Below are 25,472 nucleotides of genomic sequence, written 5' to 3' on the forward strand. Positions count from 1 at the left end.
GATGTGAACCGAGAATCTTAATCTTCCGGCTTAACAAGTAGAGCTGGACTCGAACGACTCCAGCAGAATTCTATTTGGGTTGTGTGTGGATGCTTTCGAAGATGACAGGCGGATAACCTCTGAGAGCTGTCGGAAACATTGCAACTTGCAATGTTGCAAGCTTAGCTGCTCCAGGAACATTAATTTTGAACTGGGGTCCAAGAGCTACACTGTATTTCTCTCAGGTAAACAAACACACACAAATGGAATGCATTAGGAAGTGATGTGGTGGAGGCTGACTCCATACACAGCTTCAAGTGTAGATATGATAGAGCCCAATAGGCTCAGGAACCTGTACACCAGTTGATTGACGGTTGAGAGGCGGGACCAAAGAGCCAGAGCTCAACCCCCGCAAGCACAAATACGTGAGTACAAATAGGTGAGTACACACACACACATGCATTAGTTCCTGATGAGAATTTTATATCCTAACATTAAATGATAAATATATACACAAGTATATTTCATTATGTTATTTAATTAAATATACGGTATATCTATATAAATGAATTATCACCATTAAAGACCCTAATTATTTTGTTTTCCATTAAAGCTCTTAGTTTATGAATGAAAAAAATACTCTAATTATTATCAGGAAAAATATTGGATATAATTAATGCTTATGGAAAACACATTAATTATATTGTACGATATAATTTAGAATACAAATAGATTCTCTTCCCACCGAACTGTCTTCCGGGGACAGGAACGAGGCAGAAAAATAGGAGTAAAGAGAGAGAGAGAGAGAGAGAGAGAGAGAGAGAGAGAGAGAGAGAGAGAGAGCTGTGTATGATTGAGTATACGCATGATCGGCAACTCACCTAGTCACACACACACACACACACACACACACACACACACACACACACACACACACACACACACACACACACACACACACACACACTCACATACACAGTCCTATGTATGGCTTTCGAACAGGACGATCCAGTGTAACAAATCTACTTATCTTTAACGATAGAGCCACAGAGATACCACAGGAAAGAGGTGGTTGGGTTAACTGTGTCTATCTAGCCCTAAAAAAAGGCTTTTGATAGAGTCCCACAAAAGAGGCTGTTCTGGAAACAGGAACATGCTGGAGGAGGTGACAGGGAGACATCTGACATGGATGAAAAATTTTCAAACTGACAGACAGATGGGGACAGTAATCAGAGACAATGTATCTGATTGGAGGATGTTACTAGCGGAGTACCACAGGGTTGAGTTCTTGCACCAGTAATGTTCATCGTCTACATAATGATCTTCCAGAAGGAATACAGAATTATATGAACATGTTTGCGGATGATACTAAGACACTGGGGAAGATAGGAGGCGCAGACGATTTTAATGCCCTTTAAATTGATCTAGATTAAATAAGTGCCTGGAGCGTCAAGTGATAAATGGAATTCAATGTGAATAAATGACATGTTATTTTATGTGGAATCTGAGAAAATAGACCACACACAATTTACAAATTATGTGGAAAGAAATTGCAGAACTCAAGTAAAGAAAAAGACCAAGGGGGTGGTTTTGGAGAGTAAACTGTCGCCAGAGGAACACATAAAGAACATTGTGAGAGGAGCGTTTGTGTCGCTTTCCAACTTGAGACTTGCTTTTAATTATATGGATGGTGAAATACTAAATAAACTGTCCAGGACTTTTGGGAGACCAAAACTGGAATATGTAGCAGTTGAATGGTGCGTAAATCTCTAGAAGCACATAAATAAATCGGAAAAGGTTCAACGGCGTGCTACATAATGGCTTCCGGAACTGAAACACAAGAGTTACGAGGAGAGACTAGAGGCGTTAAACATGCCATAACTAGAAGATAGAAGTAAGAGAGGTGATATGATCACCACTTACAAAATACTAACAGAAGTAGACCAAATTGAAAAGCGGAATCCCTGAAACCAGCAACTTTACGAACTAAAGAACACCTTCAAGCAAAGAGAAAAGAGGTGCCGAAAAAATATTTAAATTATTTTTGGGGGGCAAACAGAGTGGTAGACGGTTGGAACAAGCTAAGTGAGAAAGTAGTGTTTGCCAAAACCGTCAGTAGTTTCAAATCGTTATACGACAAAGAGTACTGGGAAGACGGGACACCACGAGTGTAGCTCTCATCCATTAACTTCACTTCTAGCTAGGTAATTACACATCCCTCAGTAAGCAGCCCGTAGCAGCTGTCTAACTTCCAAGTACCTATTTTCTGCTAGGTTGAATAGGCATCAGGATGAAAGAAACTCTTCCCCATTTGTTTCTACCTCGGCCGGGAATCGAACCCGGGCTATTAGAAGTACGACCCCCAAGCGCTGTCCACTCAGCCGCGAGGCTGTGTGTGTGTGTGTGTGTATGTGTGTGCGTGTTCGTGCGTGCGTGTGTGTGTGTGTGTTAGAAAGAAATATATAGCAGACATAATAGAGGAAACATAGATGGATTAGAAAGGCGGGGTCCAAGAGCTAATAGCTCGATTCTGCAGACACAAATAATAAATTCAAATAGTAAACACACACACACACACACACACACACACACACACACACACACACACACACACACACACACACACACACACACACACACACACACACACACACACACATACTACCGAGTAAATGCAAAGTAATAATACCGAGTAAAGTAAAGTAAAGTAAAGTATTACCAAAGTAATAATACTCGGTAGTAATACCGAGTAAATGCAAAGTAATGAAACTAGGCAGTGGAAACAGGAGGCCAGGCACAGGATACAGAATAGGAGATGAAGTACTTAATGAAACAGACAGAGAGAAAGATCTAGGAGTTGATATCACACCAAACCTGTCTCCTGAAGCCCACATAAAGAGAATAACGTCTGCGGCATATGCGAGGCTGGCTAACATCAGAACGGCGTTCAGGAACCTGTGTAAGGAATCATTCAGAATCTTGTACACCACATATGTAAGACCAATCCTGGAGTATGCGGCCCCAGCATGGAACCCGTACCTTGTCAAGCACAAGACGAAGCTGGAAAAAGTCCAAAGGTATGCTACTAGACTAGTCCCAGAACTAAGAGGCATGAGTTATGAGGAAAGGCTGCGGGAAATGCACCTCACGACACTGGAAGACAGAAGAGTAAGGGGGGACATGATCACAACCTACAAAATCCTCAGGGGAATCGACCGGGTAAACAAGGACGAACTTTTCAACACTGGTGGGACGCGAACAAGGGGACACAGGTGGAAGCTGAGTACCCAAATGAGCCACAGAGACGTTAGAAAGAACTTTTTCAGTGTCAGAGTAGTTAGCAAATGGAATGCATTAGGAAGTGATGTGGTGGAGGCTGACTCCATTCACAGTTTCAAATGTAGATATGATAGAGCCCAATAGGCTCAGGAATCTGTACACCAGTTGATTGACGGTTGAGAGGCGGGACCAAAGAGCCAGAGCTCAACCCCCGCAAGCACAATTAGGTGAGCACAATTAGGTGAGTACACACACACCAAGAGTCATTACCAAAGAAGCAATTCGACAAGACGTTACTGAGTTGAGCTTCCAGAAAGCTGTTACAGTAAAGAGCACCCCAGGTACAATCTTCATTTCCAGGCACCGCTGAGTGATGAACGGGGCTGGAAGGAAAGGGACTGGATACTGGAAACTACTTTGGAATGAGAAAATCAATGACCCGTCTCTTTTGCCTCGCTCTTTTATTTCCAGGCTGCTTGATTGATGGAATTAGCTGGAAAAAAAAGTTACTGGAAACTGGAAGGTGTTTTGAAATCAGAAATTAATAACTATATCCTTCCAACTTAATATCCAGCCATTAATGACGGATAAATGTATGTAATTGAATGATTAAATATATTAATAGAACCGATTACCTTTCTCCTTCAAGTTCAGGTATTCTGGAAGGTTAGTGAGAGGCAAGAAAGAACTCTGGAATAGGAAAAGACAGCCGCTAGTTCTTCCAGCTTACTTACATCTGTTCTGACCGTTCTTACAGCACCTACTTCGTAATACCTTCGACTAACTGGCCGGCCTCTCGCAGTGTTCAAGAGAGAACTCGACAAGCAACCTCCAAAGAATACCTGATTAACCAGGGTGTGATTCATACGTCAGGCTGCGAACAGTAGCGTCCAACAGTCTGGTTGGCCAGATGACCAACAGAGAGGCCTGGTTGGAGACCGGGCGGCGGGGCCATTGATCCCCGGAAGCTACACAAGGTAGTCACAAGAATTATCTTTTCTGGAAAGTAAATTATTGGAAAGTGCTAATAAGTGTTTTACGGAAATTTTAAAACCGATGATTTTCAATCCATGTGTTTCAACCCGGCATCTCATGTAATACGTCTCGCTTTGGACGTTTTATGATCACCAATATACGTCTATATGTGGACGTTATGATCATCAATATACGTCTGTATGTGAACGTTATGATCATCAATATACGTCTATATGTGAACGTTATGATCATCAATATACGTCTATATATGGACGTTATGATCACCAATATACAGATTACAAAATTCTGTGGAAAGTTGCGACACCCAAAACTCCATGTTTTTATCTCCTTTAGTTATGTTAGGTTAGGTTAGGTTAGGTTAGGTTAGGTTAGGTTAGGTTAGGTGGGTGGCTGGTTAGGTTAGGTTAGGTGGGTGGGTGGTTAGGTTAACACTGCGTATTTTGTACGTCGTGGCAAACCAAGACAAAGGACTCGACACACCGACATGCTCGTTATTTCTATATCCAGGACAACGGCCGCTTGCGGGGCACAATACTTAAACTGAACTAAAGAAGTCAAAATTATATAAATAAAGAAACTATGACGAAAAAAACTGAAAGAAATATGAATGAAATTTCGGATAAGGAAAGAGCAATCGAGAAAGTAACATTGCTCAATAAAGAGTGATGAGGGAGAGCGAAAATGTAAAAAGTAGGAGAAGGAATAAAATAACTAGTAAAGAGAGAGAGAGAGAGAGAGAGAGAGAGAGAGAGATAAAGACGTATTTAAAAGTAATTAGTGATAAAGAAGACTAGAAATAAGAGCGATAAAGACGAAGGGTGACAAAGATATCAAAAACACATCACTAAAAGTCACTTCCTTGATATTTTTACCCGAAAATATTTCGTCAACAACTATGTTTTGTCAACAACTTATTTTGTTTGTTTTTCGTGAAGATCTCCCGAGTTCTGGAGTCTAATAACGTCTTTTCCTCAATGATTCCTCGACAATGTCGTTATTTACGACCATCGTGACGCCTCGTTAGACAGTAATCCGAGTGTGTGTGTGTGTGATCAGGATCCCTCCTACTGCATGACCTTCCCCGGTGACAGGCGGGGGATGACTGAACCACTTTCTCAATCCCCATTGGCCATTGGTTGACACAGCTCTTCTCTAATTCGTCAAGCTTGTATTGCGTCTCTCTGATTCGTCCGTTCAACTTGAATTCTAACTAAACAAAATTAGAATTAATGTAGCTATCCTTAAATGGGATATTTGTCCTCATAAAGGAAGAGAATTTATAACTTTATGATATATTTTTTGCGGAAAAAAACTTTATGGACACTTGAACAATACAATAGGGTGAATTGTTCACCCAATGGGGGGAATTTGTTGACAATTATTGACGTAAACAACAAAAACAAAGGAGCAACATTTGAAGTGCTGTAAACCATAGCAGCTTTCAAACAACCTCTATACATAGAGGTTGTTTGAAAGATGTGGTTTGAAAGACCCACACATAGAATATCCACGTATTCTATGTGTGGGTCCATTGGTTACCTTAGGTTAGGTTTGGCCAATCTAGTCCATCATTTCTACCATATTGTAACAATTCGAGAGGACGGGCTGGACACAGAGGCGAACACGTAACTACCGATAAATATAAAATATACTTCATGATTTAAAAGTCATAAGCAAAAAATAAATATACTTACCCATGTGAATGTGAGGAATATATCTCCTTACTTTTCTCATTCATTATCTCCCTTCTTCCTTCTACCTTCCCTCCATATCTGTTTCAAAGCATGGAAAACCCCGTTCTCTTGAAGATCCCCGAACGTCAAGAAACTGCCGTACAAAAGGGCCCCTTATCCAAACCTACCAGACCAGAGGACCCAATACAGAAAACGTGACAGTCTGACAATTTCGGGAGCCGCTACCTTTTTCTAGAACGAGATTTTTTGGGCTTCAGGTAGAGCATACGTCAATATGCGACGCCCTATTAGGATATATGACGTACTAATAGACTTTAGTACGGGTTTCAAATACTCCTCAAATTTTTTTTCAGTATCGGTGGTAAGTAACTACTTAATGTGGCCTCAGTATGGTTGTAAACACAAACTTTTCACTCCTTTTGCCCGTCGTGAATTTGATTCTGTCTGCATGTGTCCCTCTCTCTGTTTCTCTTTTTCTGTCTTTGCCTGTCCGTTTGTACCTCATTCTCTGATGCTGTCTCTCTGAGCCTGGCTTTTTCTGGCTTAGTTTCTGTCTCGCATTTTATCGAATTTTTCCTCCCTCTATATCCCCCCTTCGCTTCAGTCCATAACAAGTTTTGTATAAAAACCCATCTTCCATGAATACATTATTGATGTCCTTTTCGCGTTATACCTTCCCCCTTCTATAACCCGAGGGGACTTTTTCCTCCCCTTTCTACGACCTGAGAGGATGGTCTCCCCTCCTATAACCTGAGGGTGCGGTCTCCCCTTTTTGACAAATTGAACTGATGAGGGGATGGGAGTTTTCACACACAAAAAGTAACTTTAGCACTATTTTTGTTTTCGAGTTGTTTCTGGGCTTTTGGGGGTTTTCAATGTGTTATATACATTTATTTTAGGAAAAAGAAGAATTTCACGAAGGGATTTGTTAATTACTCAAATTTTGAATATATATATAAATAATAATTTAACGTTAAACCAATTTTGTCAACGTTAATTCAAAGTTATATCAAGTTGACTAAAGTAAATTTAATGTTAAATTAATTTTTGCCAACGTTACTCAATTATGTTCGCAACATATTAGCAGGATGAAAGCAAAATATCAACAAGATATTGACAACAAATTATTAGGATGTATGAAAAATATCAAGAGATGTACGCAATAAATCAGTGGGACGTACGCAAAATATATCCAGCATGTATGCAATAGATCGCCAGGATGTTCGCAATACATTAGCAGGATGTATACGATATATCAGCAGGCAGTATGCCAAATACCAGCAGGATATTCGCATAATATCACCAGGACATACAGGAAATACCAGCAGGATCTACGCAAAGTATTAGCAGGATGTACACACAATAGCAACTAGAGGTATACAAAAGTATTAGCGGGTGGTACAAAATATTATTATACGGTACGTACAATATATCATGATTTGCGGAAACGAAATGGAATTTCAACAAATTTGTAGACACACGAGAGATTTCGATTTTAATGTTACGTAACCCGTCCCCCCTCCCTAGTAGAGCGTCGCATTTTTGACGTATACTCTACCTAAAGCCAAAAATCGTCGTACTAGAAAATGATAGACTCGCGAAATTTGACGTACTTTCCCATTTTCTGTTTGGGTCCTCTGGTAGATTAGGATTAGAGCACTTTAGTACGGCAGTTCCTTGACGTTGGGGAAACCTTTGGTGGACGGGCTGGAACATTCTGTCAAAAATCCAACAAAATCGGAGAAAAACCATCCAAAAGGATATATGCCATGAAAGTTAATTTTGAGATCACAATTTTCGAGCCCAAACACATTGCTAAAAATCCTCAATAATATTCTGTTATAGATTAATAGGTATTGACCTTCCTATGACATGTTTTCAAATAATCTCATAATATCACATGATACAGATAACCTTGTTATAACTCCCAAAATCAGCGATGCTTAAAAAATCATTTTGAGGAATGTCGTATATGACAATTTAAACAAATATATATTTAGAGCTGACCGATATTTTTCCCAATAAAGCTCAATAAGCAAACATTATCGGAATATTAATGAAAGCAATGTAACAGCAATATCAATAAATTAAACTATTTTACAATTGCTAAATAAGTATACACGTAATTTTATTTCGTTGTAGGGCAGCACATATTTCATTTACTGTAACTGAGGGGCTTAACGTCATTGTAAGTGTGCTGTAGTTGTGTGTGTGTGTGTGTGTGTGTGTGTGTGTGTGTGTGTGTGTGTGTGTGTGTGTGTGTGTGTGTGTGTGTGTGTGTGTATTTGTGCTAATGTAATTGTAAGAGCAACGGAATGCTTATATACTTCCTATTAAGAATTATACTAGTTGTCTGGGCCTACCCGTGCTGGTGTCAATATAAATAGTCATCCGGATATTCACACGACTGTTTTGAATGATTCAGAAAACCCCTGAGCATATACCAGGATCGAACACTGAACACCAAGCAAGTACAACAACACTGAAGCATAGCAATGACATTTTACTCTAAATCTGCAATATTTATACACCTTAAATCTTATAAACATTGCTTGAAAACTAAAACTGTGGGTCTAGTTTACAGAAAAATAAAACTGTGGATCATGTTTACAGAAAATTAAAACTGTGGATCTTGTTTACAGAAAATTAAAACTGTGGATCTTGTTTACAGAAAATTAAAACTGTGGATCTTGTTTACAGAAAATTAAAACTGTGGATCTTGTTTACAGAAAATTAAAACTGTGGGTCTTGTTTGCCTCTGTCCCTACAGCATTGAATGTGTCTATGCTAAAAATACACACGCATGCATATTGTCTTGCAGCATGGGGGCGAGGGACGTAGTGCCGGAGATGCATACTTCACGAGGGAGATCATATACAGAGAAGCAGCATCTGAGAATACTACTCACAACTTGTAACCTGCTTCCCGGCTACCGGCGGGGGGGTCATATATGTATTGTGGTGGTGGACACATTCTCGATTGGACGATACGGAGCACAGGAGTTTGCTGTTTTTTCGGGTTTATGTGTGTGTGTGTGTGTGTGTGTGTGTGTGTGTGTGTGTGTGTGTGTGTGTGTGTGTGTGTGTGTGTGTGTGTGTTTCCTATCTATGTTTACTATTTGTCCCCAAAAGATCGGACTGCTGGACCTCGTCTGTCAAACCATCTGTTGTTTCATATACTGACTCCTAATCTACTTTCCTCTTTTCATATCTACTACATATGTTTCTCTCTAACACACATGGACACATATCCCCAGGATTCAGCCCATAGCAGGTAACTCCCATCCACCTATTTACTTCTAGATGAATAGATGCATCAGGTGAGAGAAACCCTGTTCATATGCTTTTACCTCAGCCGAGAATCGAACTCGGGCCCTTTGGACTTCGACCACCCGAGTGCTGTGTGTGTGTGTGTGCTCACCTATTTTTGCTTTCAGGATCGATCATTGGCTCTTGGACCCTCCACTTATACTAACCTACCAGAGGACCCACAACAGAAAGCGGGAAAGTACATCACTTTCGCGAGCCGCTTCCATTTTCTAATTCGACCATTTTTGGCCATTTGTTTTGGCTCGTATGTAACGCAAACGAGCGAAAAGCGACGTTCTTTGTAGAAGGACAGGTTGGTGGTGTCGCTGGTGGCTTGGTCTCGGGGTCATGTCTAGATAACCCCCCCCTCCCAAATACCTACCCCTAAACCCCTTATAAAATTCCTAACATTATCGAAAAGGCTGAGAAGAGTTAATTGTAAATAAACTACTACAATTTCCTATGAATGTGACCATAAAAGACAAAATAATTTCTCGTAATTCTTTAAACCAAAAGTAAATTAGTCTTACACAGGGTTATGGGCTCATATTCAAAGTATTATTCTGACACGTATAAATACTTCATTTCAAAATATATTTCCATCAATAACAGATGCTCTTGAGGGTAAATTGTTTGCATGCAACTAGTCAACCCGACGCCCAATATCTCGTAAATGACAAAATGCTTTGATTTCTTCATCTATTCTGATTACGTATGCCCTTTAATTAGTTACTTTAAAGAATTTCCCAACTGCCCAATATATACTAATACCTTTTCCACCAGTGATTTGTTAAACACACTGAGCGATTGAATAGGACAGTCTTAATAAGCTTTTTGACTTTATTCAAATTTTCAATGATCACATTTTCAATTAAGTCATTTAGTTTACAGAAGATAACAGACTTGAGGTATTACAACGCAGAAACAAACACATAAATCTGGGACATTTTGTCATCAGCAAATTTGGTACTACAGAGTCTCAAAGCAATAATAATAATAATATAAAATGAAGAAATACGAATATGTAACTCGAGTGTGAGGGCTGAAATACACATGTTTCGATAAAACATTTGTAGGCCGCTTAAAAACTATAATCTTCAAGTTATTTCCTGTCAACAAATCATTGTATCCAAGGACAAAGGTTAAGCATAAATAATTCTTGAACAAATCCACAAGGGCCGTGATGAGGGTTCGAACCTACGCCAGAGATGATCCCAGATGCGCCTGAGTCGACTGCGCCAAGACATGGTAAAAAGAATTGCAACCGGGAGTGCTACTGCCCTCACGAGGATCCTGCAGCCTCTCCGAGACACAAACCAGGGTTTTACACAAATTCCCCCCCCCCCCCCATGCGCCCGGGCTCTGTCAACAAGCTCTTCTACCTCTTCGCCCTGATTTCAATACACACGAGGTCTTGTGGATTTGTTTATTTGATGTATCACGCTATTGTGATTTCTGTGTGTAAATAATTTTTCTTTCAATTGTGAGTTAAATAGACGGAACCAAAACATCGAGCCTCAAAGAAAAGTTTTAAGGTCAAGGAGCATATCTATACAACTCTCTCAGTCTGTAAGCTACTAGGAAAAAATTCTTTATTTTCAAAACAAAATCCTAGTTTCGAATATAGAGAATTTCGTAATGCAATGGCAAACGTCTGATGTTCCCATTTAAAACACACAGAAAAGTTATCATGAATTCACAACCAGTCCAATAAAGATGAATGCAGGGAAATCAGACTTACCTTCAAGTATAACTCATCCAAGAGAAACTTCAGTATATTCGTAACCTTGATAAACAATCTTGGTATACCTCGGTAGACTAAAATTACATATCTTATGCCTTTTATTTAACTTAATCACTAAATCCACACTGTTCTTAATGCGAGACGTTAATTCATTTCCAACTAGTGGAGAAAAGTCATCACTTGCTGCTTAGACAATTTTTACGCCACCGACTCGTTCCTAACTATCAACCTAACAAGCAAGCTGCATTATTGGCTTTTTAAGCGTTTTAACAAAGTCGTTCATTTATTGCAAAAACTAGAATCAGCTCTGGATTTGTCCAAGAAATTCATTATACATAACTATATCCGGTTCAAATTCTTATATCAAAATAACCAATGACTTTCTCAAGTTTATCTGTATTCACAAACAGATAATTATTCCTGTCACAAAGAGCTTGTTCATGTTATATATAGCTTATTCAAGCTGGCAATTGCATTATATGTATCAGCATTAGTATTATGCAAATGTTCATTGTTTTTAATAGTATCAAACACGTTAATGAACTTATCGTGGCACTCAGGAACAATCTTGTTTAATAGGGAGCCTTAAACAATTACCTCGTATTCATTAATTTCTGTTATCGGTATATTATATTCCATCTTAAATAGTAAAATTCTTTTGCAACAGCCACTTAATTCACGTCGTCGACAGAGGCCGAGAAACTAAGTCCAAACACCATCGTTGTAATATATTATTATCGTCTGTTTGTCAAAATAATTATTAAATAATTCGGGGATACACTGATACGATCACTACGCTGAATGAGCCTTGCTAACATAAGGTTTTGTGTAGTACTCACCTCCCTGCTGGCAGCTGCCAGGGCCCAGGAGCAGTAGTCCAACATGGGACCCCATTTATTCTCAAGGAACTGAAAACAGCACTTATTTCTTTATCGTGCACTTAAAACAACACTTATTTCCTCCTCAGGTACTTAAAACAACACTTATTTTCTCTTCGTGTACTTAAAACAACACTTATTTTCTCTTCGTGTACATAAAAAACACTTATTTTCTCCTCGTGTACTTAAACGACACTTATTTCCTCCTCATACACTTAAAACAACACTTATTATCTCCTCATGCACTTAAAACAACACTTATTTCCTCCTCGTGTACTTAAAACAACACTTATTTCCTCCTCATGCACTTAAAACAATACTTATTTCCTCCTCGTGTACTTAAAAGATTCCCGAACTTCACCTTCCCCAACTTTAATGTTGTTAATTTCAAAACGTCACTGTATGTCGTCACTGTATGCCGTCACTGTATGTCGTCACTGTATGCCGTCACTGTATGTCGTCACTGTATGTCGTCACTGTATGTCGTCACTGTATGCCGTCACTGTATGCCGTCACTGTATGCCGTCACTGTATGTCGTCACTGTATGCCGTCACTGTATGCCGTCACTGTATGTCGTCACTGTATGCCGTCACTGTATGTCGTCACTGTATGTCGTCACTGTATGCCGTCATTGTATGTCGTCACTGTATGTCGTCACTGTATGTCGTCACTGTATGTCGTCACTGTATGTCGTCACTGTATGTCGTCACTGTATGTCATCACTGTATGTCGTCACTGTATGTCATCACTGTATGTCGTCACTGTATGTCGTCACTGTATGTCGTCACTGTATGTCATCACTGTATGTCGTCACTGTATGTCGTCACTGTATGTCGTCACTGTATGTCGTCAAACACGCCATCTGACAAGCTTCATTAATAGTTCGAGATGGAAAAAAAAAAACTCATATTAACTACCTGTTCATTAACTTCCCTGTGGTAACCGGCGCGTCCCCGCCAGCCGTCGTTAGTGCTGGGGGGGCGTTAGTTGTCAACACTCTCGCTACGTTGTTGTGGTGTCTGCTGGTCACCTGAGGAGTCAATAACGCAACTTTTGTATTGAATGTGATATTCTGCATGAAGTATGTTTATTTTTTTTCAATTGTTTCCTAGTCAAAGGGATTTGGGTTTTCGATAGATAGTGAAGAGAATTTAATTTATTTTAATGTTGGTGTATGGATTAAGGTGTGATTTGATATTCTTTGATTCTGTGATATGATAGTTGATATTTAGGGGGGGGGGCATTCCCTCTCACCCCCCTCCCTCCCTCCATATATCAACCCTCTCCCCCTCTTAGGCCGTCTCTCACCTGGTTTTCATGTCCACCTCGTTATTAAGGACAATTAAATCCCCCCTCCCCACTTCACCCCCTTCCCCCCCCCCCCCTCCCTTGCTCACTCCCAAGTCATTGGCCAAGGGTGTACAAGCGTGCCTCGGGTGAGTTACAACTTGTTGACACCGTTGGACTGAGGCGAAGGTCAACATACGAAGCTGAAAAAGGAAACAAACATAGTGAATGGTTAGATCAGACTGAGTGTAATGATGGGTGTTAGCGTTGTTAAACGCTCACCCTCTGGGGGTTATGGGGGTAACCACCTCTCTCTCTCTCTCTCTCTCTCTCTCTCTCTCTCTCTCTCTCTCTCTCTCTCTCTCTCTCTCTCTCTCTCTCTCTCTCTCTCTCTCTCTCTCTCTCTCTCTCTCTCTCTCCCCACGCCACAGCGTTGACCTGCACACTCCCCCCATTCCCTCCCTACCCCACTGGAGTTTCTTGACACGCTTTGTGTCAAGCCGAGTGTCAAGCTGCGTGTCAAGGGAGCTGGACAAGCTCTGTGTTCGTAGCTTACGATTGCAACATCACGATGGGACGCACACGATGTGTTGCTAGATTGTCTCTCCTGATTACAGGCTAAAAGGAAGATTACTTTATTGTGTGTCATTACGCCGTGTGCGAATGGAAATACGCCATGTTCGCGAACATGAATGAATGAGAGTGAACAAAATAACATCGCGAAAGTAAAGGAAGATGTACGTGAAAATGATTTACGCGTGATATTCAGAAATCTAACCTGCAGATTAGATTTTTTTTCAAACTGAACCAGAACTCGAGGAGAGATGTCAAATGCTTACACTTTACGCGAAAGCGAGAATAGGTGATAGTGAAAATGAAAGGTGAAAAGGAGAGAAGGTGACGGTGAAGGTGACAAGGGGCAATATATATATTTAAAGGTCTGCGGAGGGCCGGGTTTTAATTCTCAACTGCTCGTATATTAACGAGTGAGAACAAAACATATTCATCACAGAGGCGAGCCTTAACTCTCCGCCAGCAGCCACCAGCCTTTCAGGGTACACTTCACCCTTAATCATGCCCCCAGGGCACACTACACCCTTAATCATGCCCCCAGGGCACACTTCACCCTTAATCATGCCCCCAGGGCACACTACACCCTTAATCATGCCCCCAGGGCACACTACACCCTTAATCATGCCCCCAGGGCACACTTAACCCTTAATTATGTCCTCCAGGGCACACTACACCCTTAATCATGCCCCCAGGGCATACTACACCATTAATCATGCCCCCAGGGTACACTACATCCTTAATCATGCCCCCAGGGCACCCAACACCCTTAATCATGCTCCCAGGGTACACTACATTCTTAATCATGGCCCCAGGGCACTCTATACCCCTTAATCATGCTCCCAGGGTACACTACACCCTTCATCATGCTCCCAGGGTACACTACATCCTTCATCATGCTCCCAGGGTACACTACATCATTAATCATGCCCCCAGGGTACACTACATCCTTAATCATGCCCCCAGGGCACTCTATACCCCTTAATCATGCTCCCAGGGTACACTACACCCTTAATCATGCTCCCAGGGTACACTACACCCTTCATCATGCTCCTAGGGTACACTACATCATTAATCATGCCCCCAGGGTATACTACATCCTTAATCATGCCCGCATGGTACACTACACCCTTAATCATGCCCCCAGGGCACCCAACACCCTTAATCATGCCCCCAGGGTACACTACACCCTTAATCATGCCCCCAGGGTACACTACACCCTTAATCATGCCCCCAGGGTACACTACACCCTTAATCATGCCCCCAGGGCACACTACACCCTTAATCATGCCCCCAGGGCACACTTCACCCTTAATCATGCCCCCAGGGCACACTACACTCTTAATCATGCCCCCAGGGCACACTACACCTTTAATCATGCCCCCAGGGCACACTTCACCCTTAATCATGCCCCCAGGTCACACTACACCCTTAATCATTCCCCCAGGGTACACTTCATCCTTAATCATGCCCCCAGTGCACACTACACCTTTAATCATGCCCCCAGGGTACACTACATCCTTAATCATGCCTCCAGGGTACACTTCACCCCTAATCATGCCCCCAGGGTACACTACACCTTCAATCATGCCCCCAGGGTACACTACATCCTTAATCATGCCCCCAAGGTACACTTCCCCCTTAATCATGCCCCCAGGGCACACTACACTCTTAATCATGCCCCCAGGGCACACTACATCCTTAATCATGCCCCCAAGGTACACTTCACCCTTAATCATGCCCCCAGGGTACACTACATCCTTAATCATGCCTCCAACGTACACTTCATCCTTAATCATGCCCCCAGGGTACACTACACCCTTAATCATGCCCCCAGGGCACACTACACCCTTAATCATGGCCCTAGGGCACACTACACCTTTAATCATGCCCCCAGGGCACACTACACCCTTAATCATGCTCCCAGGGCAAACTACACCCTTAATCATGCTCCCAAGGCCCACTACACCCTTAATCATGCCCCCAGGGTACACTCCACCCTTAATCATGCTCCCAGGGCAAACTACACCCTTAATCATGCTCCCAAGGCCCACTACACCCTTAATCATGCCCCCAGGGTACACTCCACCCTTAATCATGCCCCCAGGGTACACTCCACCCTTAATCATGCTCCCAGGGTACACGTCTCCCAAATTCTAAAGGAAATTAAGGAAGAAATGCTTTCCCCTTTCGCTTCTTTCCATATGTCTCTGACATTCTTACACCTAATCTATTTGTTGACGATACTATCTTCATCTGCTCAAACCCCAACACACACACACTAAATAATATTTTAAATAAATGTACTTATAAAAGCAATGTACCTAGTATTAAATGTCCACTCATGGATGTCAAGCAGCAAACTTCTACTGAACATAAAAAAAACTTACTACATTTTATTTGGAACTAAAATCATCACACCAAATTCAACTTCAGATAGATAATGTTAACATTAGCAATACAAATGATGGAAAGTTCCTTGGCCTCTAAATAGATAAGAGACTAAACTTCAGCACCCACATGCAATAGATAGCCAAAAAAGTCTCAAAAACTAACGGTATACTTTCTAAAATCAGATATAATATTTCCTATTCTGCTCTCTTCTCATTGTACTACTCGCTAATCTATCCCTGTCTTACATACGGTAAGATAGGGATAGGTAAGATACATCTGTGCGTGGGTTTCAACCACTGCAAATTACCTCAAGTCCAAACCCACTCATAACAAACTCTGTCTTCAGGCAACACACAGCCCCTCTGTTTACGTCCCTTACCATGCTAAACATACACTCACTCCACACATTCCTTTGTGTTATTTACATAATATACAAAACCTTGTTTCGAAATGCTAATCTTGAGCTGAAACTCTTCCTTGATAGTTGAAATAGAACCCATGAGCTCACACCAGAAATAAATATCTCTTTGATATCCCCAGAATTAAACAAAATCTGTGCAAACACTTCATGCAAATAAAAATGCCCAGCCTATAGAACTCACTCCCTAGTGAATTAACTAACTGTCCAACCTATGCCTTAGTAACTGGGTGAGTGTAACCTATCCACCGCTGCCCACTGGATGTGGAGCGGTGTGCAGGACGAGCATATCAATTGTAGCACTAGCTCTCCATATATGTCAGTTGCATAATTTAGAAACTGTACTTGTGGTCAATCTCGAACCCATTGATGATGTGACGACTTATACTGAATTTTGTAACTAGCTCATCAAGATTGTAACTTGCTTAGCTAAATGAATTGTGGGGTTTAGTCCCTGAGCCCATTATGTGCCTCTGTAACCCTTTCCACTACCGTCCATAAGATGGGTATGGGGTGCATAATAAATGAACTAAACTAACTATGCCTTATTCAAAAGTAAAACCAAAAAGTACCTAATATCATCCTCATAGTTTCCTACCTTATGCTTCAAACTCACTCCCCTGTATCTTGCACAACCCATTCCTCCAATATTAGTATTTAAGACATGCAACGTCCCCAGTGTTCCCATTTATATTGTAGCTGTTGTGTTGAACTAAAATTTTCTACACTATACCTATTATTAATCCTACCTTATTTGTTAGATTAAAGACCTGCCTGAAACGCTATGCGTGTTAGTGGCTTTACAAGAATGTACAAATACACCAATGTTATGTACTCTCACAACCCAAATGTATATTCGTGTATATAAATAAATAAATAAATTAATAAAGTAATTAATTAAACCTCAAGGATACACTTTTCTCATAAGCATTAATCCAAGGTACACTACACCCTTAATCATGCCCCCATGGTACACTGCCTCACGTAAATATGATCTCAGGGTACACTACCTCCCTTAATCATGTCCCCAGGGCACAATACACCCTTAATCATGCCGTCAGGGTACACTACCTCCCTTAATCATGTCCCCAGGGTACACTACACCCTTAATCATGCCCCCATGGTACAACAACGGCTCCCCTCAAGGGCATCATGTCCCCAGGGTACACTACACCCTTAATCATGTCCCCAGGGTACACTACACCCTTATTCATGCCCTCAGGGTACACTAGCTTCCTTAATCATTCCTCCACGACACACTACCTCGTTTAATCATACCAACAACGCACCTTGCCTCCAGGGTATAATGAAGCCAAACTACTAATACTTTGTTGTATTTGTAGTACCACCTTCAATAAAACCATACGGGGACTGGTTTCAGGGGTTATAACAGTCAATAGTTTTGTATATTCCAGCTCTCAGTCGCTGTTGGTACAATGGATTTTGATGATTAATTTAATAAAACAATACAGAAAGAGAATGATCATGCTGGCCAGAAGCGTTACGAAGACGCTAGAAACGCAGAAGAAGCACGAGGAAACAACCTTACTGTTAGGGCAGTTAGCAAGTAGAACGACCAAGAAAGGGAACCAGCCTGTACTACCACATTCCCTACTTTAAAAAAAAGTCCTCAGGACTCATTACAGTAGACATCTGGCAGGTGGAAAGGCAGGCAGGCGGGGCCCAAGAGCTAGGGGGGGCTTACAAGTTACATAAGTACTGTTAAGTACAACTAATTTTCACATCCACTGTCAATTAAAACAGCAATAACCCAACGCACACGAAACATGATGATGCACAACGCAGTAAAAGATCCGTTAATAAGTTTATCATTCACGCGCTGAATAAAATATCAACGCACAATGAACGCTGTCAAGTATTCAATAACAAACCATTTACAAGGGCAGTAATATGTTGCAATATGTATCGTTCCACGAGCACAATGCTGCTGTATAACCAATAAGAGGCAATATAGTCGCTGAAAAGTTACAAACATACAATATATTGGAGGACATCAATATCTTTCGTAACTTTCATTGATGTGTGAATGCGTTCTTACTAAACAGTTCTTAGCTATTCTTAGCTAGCTATTCGTACCTAAATGTTTTTGTCTAGCTGATATATCCTACCGGTTCTTACTTGCCTGTTCGTTCCCTCTCCTATTTGGGCTGGATGGTAGAGTGACGGTCTCGCCTCAAGCAGGTCGGCGTTCAATCCCCGACCGTCCAAGGGGTTGGACACCATTCCTTCCCCCCCGTCCCAAATCCTTATCCTCATATATTTTCCATTTGCTATATAGTCGTTATGACTTAGCGCTCTCTCCAGATAATTACCTTACCTTCCCTGTTCGTGCTTAGTTGTTCTTAGCGCCCTCTTCTTAGACAGGTTTTCTTATATTTGTGTTCTTGCCTAGCAATTCTTCACTGTTTCGTCACTTCCCTTAATACGTCGTTTCCAGACGTCACTCTGACACAACTGAGTGTTTCTAAAATCCTTTTATGGACTCTCACATTGTTGTTGACTTTGTGGTTCCATTGGCTTATTTATCTGCTTATCTTGTATGCCGCAAACATGTCTCCCCTGGCTCCTCTCCTTTCCAGAGACGTGCAAATCAGAACTCGACAGCTGGCACTGTAACCCCCTGATATGTCTTCTTTCTGGTATAACAAATATGACAAACTTACAACGTTGTCTGTATTTTCTGATTTATCAGATACGGTTATTATGCCAGCGATGCATTATGCAGGATTGGTTTCACGTAGGTTGTATACAGTGATTGAAAAGATTCCTTATAATCTTTCATGTGGGTTACCTGAGCTTTACCTGTGGGTTATTTAGAGGGTTTTCCTACTCCAGCAGCTGGGATTAACCTACTCTAAGTGCTTGTTTGATCTATGTCAGCTCGCTGTCTTACATAGCCATCACAACCCGGCTGCTATCTTGGAAGACACTTTATCATCGAAATGTGCTAATAAAGTATACTGGCTTATCACTTTATTCTCATAATTGTCCTAACCTCTGCTCATTAGCCATTATTCTAATATTTACTAACAGAAGGCCGAAAAGCCGAGTACCTCCGGCTCTGCATAACCTCAGTAACCTTTGTAATATTTGTAACCTCTGTAATATTTGTAATCTCTGTGACCTCTTTAACCTCTGTTAACTTCTGCAACTTTAGTAACCTCTGATTATCCAACAACAATATCTAAGAATGGCTTATCATAGTCTACTTTCACCTGGGATAATTCTACACTTCCCAGTATATATCTCTGACTACAGAAGTTTGAGAGGCTGCAGATCTGGAGGCTGAACCTGAAGGGCGTGATCTGGAGGCTGACCTTCCTGAAGGGCGTGATCTGGAGTGCCTATTAAGCTTCACTGAAGGGAACTGTTCTCACGACACCGATTGCTGTGTACAATTCTAAGGGGAAATAGCAAAAGGATGTTGAGGCAATGTTCAATTTGAGAAACAGCACAAGGTGAGGGCAGAGGTGGGAACTAGGGACATTAATGAGTCACAGAGATGTAAAAAAGAAGTAACTAAGAGAGGGAGTGAGAGGGGGAAAGGAGAGAGAGAGTGAGGGGGGGAAAGGAGAGGAGTGCAGGAGAGGGAGACGGAGAAAGACAGAAGCTGTGAGAGAATGAGAGAGAATGAGAGAGAGAAGAGAGAGAGAGAGAGAGAGAGAGAGAGAGAGAGAGAGAGAGAGAGAGAGAGAGAGAGAGAGAGAGAGAGAGAGAGAGAGAGAGAGAGAGAGAGAGAGAGAGAGAGAGAGAGAGAGAGAGGGAGAGAGAGAGAGAGAGGGAGAGAGAGAGAGAGAGAGAGAGAGAGAGAGAGAGAGAGAGAGAGAGAGAGAGAGAGAGAGAGAGAGAGAGAGAGAGAGAGAGAGAGAGAGAGAGAGAGAGAGAAAGAGAGAGAAGAGAGAGAGAGAGAGAGAGAGAGAGAGGGAGAGAGAGAGAGAGAGAGAGAGATGTGGGAACCGACCTGTGAGATTTATATTTATTTAATTTATATGAATTTATATTTACGTTAATTTATATACTTCGATAGCAATTTGTATAATGATAAGTGGACTGTATTTCTGCAATAATCTCATAATCTCACAAATCGATCCTCTACACATTAGGGGGGGTTTATTAGTTTATATATATGCAGCCAATCAAACTACAGAAATAGCTACATACATTGATGAGGTTCCTTATCTTATAGTACAGCAGGTTAGTCCACCAGGTATAACTAGGGTGTAGACACCAAATTATCCTCTTTGAGGTAGCTTTCATCACCCAGGTAACTGGTGCACAAACTCTTCCTCGTCTTGACCTGTCAAAAGGGCGCTAACTGTGAAGCCAGAATCCTATATATGACAAGTTATATCAGAGAAAACTGTACATGGAACATTGAAGACCTGGCTTAATTACCTTTAGTATGAGGCGATTTCGCGTTCTAACCGGCTAACCCTACCCAATGACATTAATGGCCACTAATGATAGATAATGGGTTTCGGAAAGAACACTTAACTTGATGTGTAGACAGCGTGTTGAAAAATGGTACACCTTTGGTTTCCATAACACTACGTCCAAGTAAAATTTACAGGAGCCGAATTTGCTCCCGTGTGAGCCTCTGGTCTCAATATAAACAATGGCTGCCCTCCTTCCTCACTCTGACGCCTGGCTTACATTGTCCACATTTCAGAAAGTGATAGAAGGGTCACATTTACTCTACTTTAATATTGATAATTAAGTTAATTTATATAAGATGTTTTTATGATGGTAAAGTCCAAAGACTAATGTATTTAAGAATAATTCCCAGCAGAATAGCTGGTGAATTATAATAGTATGTGGTGATTCTTTAGACGGTAATTCCACTACAAGTTACGTTTTCTATGGGTAACTTGTTTATACAATACAGCTATTATCTGTATGATTATTAAATGGTGTCGGATTTTCCGACATAATTCCCCAGGGGGCTGCTCACGGGTCGAAGTCCTAATTAGAACAGACGAACACCGATACTCCTCCTTTGAATTATTAGATTAATTTGATGTTAGTAGTTAGTAATCACACATTTGTGCGTCTGTTCGTACAGGACGGATGTCCCGTACTAGAGTTGCAGGGGTTAGAAGTCTAATGCGATTTCATTTCCCTGTCAACTCTTGAAAGGCTAATATTCAAGCCTTATACATATTATTTAACCCAGAAGACTGAATGTGATCAAGTACTACAGTCAAGTATGATTCAGGGACTGCAGTGAGATCAGTGACATTAGATATAACTTGAAGTTTCTTCAGGTAACTGGTCACTGATATATAAACACTGAGGCCCATGGAATACATCTTGATTAAATAATAAATGTATCAAATCAGTCATCAGATTTATTGGGGTTTAATTTAGTTAATTGATTCAGAAGATTGAATAGCTCATCATTAAAGTAAAGTATGGTTCTGAGACTGCAGTGGGTTCAGTGACATTGGTCGCAGTGACTTGTAGCTGTTTAAGCTACTGTTCACTGATTTGCCACTGAGGCCTCATGAACTCATCTTCAGCTTCAAATGATGATACTAACATCAACCTCTGTTACTATAGTCAGCTGTAATCTCCTTAGTATAATGCTACTGGAGAAATATAATCAGCTGACAAATTTAGATTTCTACTGGTATTGTTTATCTGCAGGCATAGGTCTCCTCAGGCTTGATACTGGGCCTGAGAGTAATTTACCTCCTGCAGAGTTTAACATGGTTATACCCTGATATTTAGTAGGGCTACCGATGAATCGATGACAATAGTCTGTCCCTACAAGGAGACCGAAGTCGGTGAGGTGATCAGACTTAATATTATCTGCCAATTTTATTCCTCTATTTCTCAGGAATTTGGCTGTTGCTCTCAGACCTTGAACTTGTAGGTCTACTGGTATTTTGTCCACCACAATGGCTTGTACTCGACAGACGTACCTGCCTAAACGTACTGATGGTTGTACCACCTGGTAGACTTGAGGTCCTGCATCTGTTACAAACCCTGAGATGTTGAATGACATCTGGGCTACAGGCCTTAATTGTAATTCATCTGCCAACCTTTTAGTGATGTATGTTCTTTGGGATCCTTGGTCAAACAACCCACGGGTATGGACCTTGGTCCTCTTATTCAGGATGGTAATTTGGGCAGTAGGCAAAGTCGTATTACCTTTAGACTTTGCCGATTGGACACTCTTTGTTGGTTGCACCTTGCAGTACTGTACTGTGGTGGGAATGCTATCTTCCACCTTGGGGTTTGGAGACGTTGTTTTGGTGTCTCTGCACAATGCTGCATGGTGCTGACCTTTGTTACACCTATTACAGGTGTGTAATTGGGTATGACAGTCCTTGATGTTATGTTTCCTGAGGCACCTCGTGCAATGTTGCAAATCTTTGAGTCGCTCAACACGGGCGTCACTATCAGGAAAATTAGGGCAGTGGTACATTGAATGTTTCTCATTGCAGAACAAACATGTTCCATAGCTTCCAGTACCCTTTGGTGTCACGTTCTTGGGTGACACAGTAACTATAGGCTTGGAGGGTCCCACTGCATATACGCCCACACTGCTACTGTTCCACTTTGGTGTTGAATTATATTGTCTAGATTGATTTGGAGTACCTTTGGTACTCTGTGGTTTACTATTATTGGTTTCTGAGGGTTTACTTGGTGGTTTTAATTTATCATGTGTTCGTAATTGATGAACTACTGACTTTAAACCTTCAGATATTTCATTCATGGATAAGATGCTTTTATTGTAATGAGCACTCATTTGTCTCAATATGTCCCTAGGTATTTTCTCCTGGACAATTATTTTCAAGACCCACTCAGCCCCGTTTGTATCTGCTGTCAGGCTGAGGGCATTGATCAATGATTCTACCTCCAGCTTGAAGACTTGGAGTGAATCAGCTGAAGCCTCCGGTGGGGGTAAATGCAACAGCTCATGAACTAAATGTGATGTTCTTACTTCTGGATCAGCATAATTATCCTTGAGGAGTTTTACTGCCAGATCATAGCCGTCATTAGTTAATCTCAGATGGGATACTACTGTTTTAGCCTCACCTGATAATTGGCCTTGCAAATAAGAGAATTTACTACTCTTTGGTAAAGATTGTTTTGAGTCTACAAGGTCAACGAATTTGTTCCAAAATTCGTCCCAATCTTCCTCATCTTTTCCTGAGAAAGTGGGTAAATTAATTGGAGGGAGTCGAGCTTCTGCTTGACTCGTATTAGATGCAACTGTTGTTGTTGTTGCTGTTGCCTTGTTCTGGGCAATTAATTTGACATAAGGCTGTAACGTGGCCTGAGTTTGATCTTCATAATTCGCAAGATCAACCATAATGTCGTCTATTTCTGTTTCTGATAAATTGGTGTTGGCAAGTTCAGCCACATATGTTGCTATTTGGCATTTGATTTGCTCAAATTTACCTGCAGCTGCTTGATAATAGCTTTCCGGGTCAGCATAATCAATTTGAGATTGTTGTGACAAATCTTCACATTTCTTGATCTGTCTTGTTAAGTGGCCTTTAAGACCTGCAAAGGTTCTTTTCATTCTCCCTGCATTATCCATACTGGCTAGTTGGTGAAGCCTTGTGGGGCTTGTACTTGGGCTGCTCATAATACTGAACAAACACTAATGGTAGCCTAGGGTAAAATGCACTCACTAGGCAATAATCCTACCTCTGCTAGAGGTTAGCACTTAAAATTAATACACATTATATATATACAATCATACACACTAATGATTTGAGTGATAAACCAGTGTCACTGGAAGTACCTTTAGGTTAGCTCTTCTATATCACCCTAGGATGGTAGAGACACTAATTAATCACTCAAAGGTGTAATGATCATAAGTAAATTATTATATATACAACTCAACTCGAGTTGATAAAAAATACACCCAAAATAGGGTCTGGACCATTCATTAATGGTGTTAGGTTATTCAATATAGTACAACTGACTATGGTAATAATGGGACTAGGATGAACAATAATAGTTCAACTAGTCAGTGTTAATATCCTACCCTGTTGTGGGTTGGCAATTAGTAAATATTATACTGTGATCACTAGTGCAATATATATTAAATAATTCTCTATTTTGGAGAAATAATATACACAATTATTGATAATAGCCTCTTAATTAGCCTCTATGAAACTTCTATTATTATCTAGAAGTATTAAATATTATTAGTGACCTCGCGAAATAAAGTCCACAAAATTCGTAGATAATCTCTCGCGAAATGTAACACCACGAAATCCGTGAACAATATCGCGAAGACACAGTCACTAATTTGGCTGGCTTCTATATTAGCGCTGTCATTTCACGAAATAACACGCCACCAAATATCTGTGGGTGTACATGAAACCGCTGACGAAGCTGAACTCGGCTGAGGGAGGCTCCTGAGCTCCCTCGAGGCTACGCTGCCGTCTTGACTGCTGGCTTTGTTTAAATAACACTGCACTAGTATATTTAATGAATCCACTGGTTAACTGGTTCATCCGGTACTAAGATGACCAAATGTGGGTTCATAGGATCAAATAATCCGTCATCCGGTTCGAAGATGACCAAATATTGTGGGAACCGACCTGTGAGATTTATATTTATTTAATTTATATGAATTTATATTTACGTTAATTTATATACTTCGATAGCAATTTGTATAATGATAAGTGGACTGTATTTCTGCAATAATCTCATAATCTCACAAATCGATCCTCTACACATTAGGGGGGGTTTATTAGTTTATATATATGCAGCCAATCAAACTACAGAAATAGCTACATACATTGATGAGGTTCCTTATCTTATAGTACAGCAGGTTAGTCCACCAGGTATAACTAGGGTGTAGACACCAAATTATCCTCTTTGAGGTAGCTTTCATCACCCAGGTAACTGGTGCACAAACTCTTCCTCGTCTTGAA

General features: G+C 40.9%; 1 protein-coding gene across 1 annotated transcript in view; it reads left to right on the top strand.

The window, feature by feature from the left end:
* LOC138363365 (uncharacterized) overlaps nt 1-25,472 on the top strand; it is a 325,989-nt gene that overhangs the window by 146,825 nt on the left and 153,692 nt on the right. The window lies entirely within an intron of this gene.

Source organism: Procambarus clarkii, chromosome 10 (genome assembly GCF_040958095.1).
Source record: "Procambarus clarkii isolate CNS0578487 chromosome 10, FALCON_Pclarkii_2.0, whole genome shotgun sequence".
Taxonomy (NCBI): Eukaryota; Metazoa; Arthropoda; class Malacostraca; order Decapoda; family Cambaridae; genus Procambarus; species Procambarus clarkii.